This window comes from Ovis aries, chromosome 2 (assembly GCF_016772045.2).
Source record: "Ovis aries strain OAR_USU_Benz2616 breed Rambouillet chromosome 2, ARS-UI_Ramb_v3.0, whole genome shotgun sequence".
Classification (NCBI taxonomy): Eukaryota; Metazoa; Chordata; class Mammalia; order Artiodactyla; family Bovidae; genus Ovis; species Ovis aries.
Genome location: NC_056055.1, coordinates 151,795,082 through 151,796,757, shown reverse-complemented (window position 1 = coordinate 151,796,757; position 1,676 = coordinate 151,795,082). Strand labels below are relative to the sequence as shown.

Sequence of the window (1,676 nt, the reverse complement as noted above, 5' to 3'; positions counted from 1 at the left end):
GTATTTCTATAAATTTATCTTTCACTTTACATGTACTCCAATAAAATTGCAAGCAATAACGCAAGGCTGGGAGAGAGAAAAATAGGTTCCCAGATGGCAAATAGATCAGTTTGGCTAGAGAAAACGCTAGAGTAGACATATTATGAATTTTATAATATTAAGGAATTTGAACTTTCTCTTGTTGATGACAGAAAGTCAATCAAAGTTTGTGAGAAAGGGAGTGGCAAGATCAATTTAGGGTTTTGGGAAGAGTAATCTTATTGTGGTAGACAGGATGGGTTGTTAGGAGACATTCTGGAGGCAAGCGTCTCATCAAAAGATGGTTATTATGCTATAAAAAATAAGGACCAGGCAGTTAGGCAATCTAAAGAGTTAGAAGAGAAAGAGACATATAGACATGAGAGACACTGTAAAGGAACAATCAATATGATTTGGTGCCTAAATAAGTACAAGCATCAAAGGAGCAAGGAATTGAAAACAACCCATAGGTGGTGGACAAGGGGGTCTGGGAAATGAAAATATCATTAACCAACATGGGGCAGTAGAAGCTGAAGGTGGCCTGTGGTAAGGGAATCAATGCTAGACAGCTTGTCTTTGTGCTGATGGAACATATAAACAAAAGTCATATATCCAGCAGGGAGCTAGGAATAGATTTCCTAGGTGATCATCCTCACAGAGGTAATAGGGTGTTTTAGACACCTCCACCTGAATATCCCACTGACACATCACATTCTACATGCCTAAAACTGAGCTCAACTGACATTCACAAGCACAAAGCTTAATTTACATTTCTCTTCAATGTCAGGCATGCTTTTAAACACCCAGGCTACTTAAACTCAGTCATTTCTGGTGCTTTAATCTCCCACCCTTTCTGCTCCCATGATCAACTAGTCACTCAATTGCTTCTGAGAGATCAATGTGTTGTACATCAATTCCTATTGCCATAATCAAAGCTTGCGTGATTTATTCCCTTAACTATCACACAGTTTTATAATAGGTTTTCTTGCCACATAGGTCTGTATTTTTCCACTGTTTACAGATTGAAATTCAAAGTCTTCCAGGAATGAACATACCTGTCCAACCTGATCCTTGAGAATATCTATACATACCCAAGGTGAAAGCTCCACCTCCTTGCCTTTCTTTAATGATGCCAGGCATCTCTATGCCTGGGGTGCCTCTACTGATGCTGTTCCATTATTTTGGAATAACTTTTTCCACTCAAGGATAGTATGTTTCACAGTTCTGAGTCACATGCCAGCCCCATTGTGAGGGCTTCCTGACCACTCATTGCTTGTCTCTCTTCACTCTCACTGCTTTTTGTGAAAGCAAGAGCCTGAACCAGGAGGTGGGAATAGACAGGGGAAGAAGCAAAGAATGCTATGAAAATCTAAGCAAAGCATTGTGGGGAAGGGGACACAGAGAAGGGAGAAGCTCAAGATAAAATGACAGGCTTGGTCAGCCTTGGCTGACTGGGGAGAATTATAGTGAGGAAAAAAAAAAAAAAAAAGATTACTTGGGCTTTGAGTTTGTTCTAGAGCTGAGATACCAGGAATGAATCCTAACTGAGCTGATAATTTAGAAGTCTTACAGAAATAAAAAGGGTGGTTGGGCTAGAGAAAAACATTTGGGGTTTATATGCAAAGAGATAGTACTAGATGCATGGAGAATCAAGGAAT

General features: G+C 39.7%; 2 long non-coding RNA genes across 2 annotated transcripts in view; one reads left to right on the top strand and one right to left on the bottom strand.

Moving 5' to 3' along the window:
• Positions 1–1,676, bottom strand: part of LOC132659213 (uncharacterized) — a 23,188-nt gene that overhangs the window by 3,398 nt on the left and 18,114 nt on the right. The gene's annotated exons all lie outside the window — the stretch shown is intronic.
• LOC132659212 (uncharacterized) overlaps positions 1–1,676 on the top strand; it is a 42,151-nt gene that overhangs the window by 34,767 nt on the left and 5,708 nt on the right. The window lies entirely within an intron of this gene.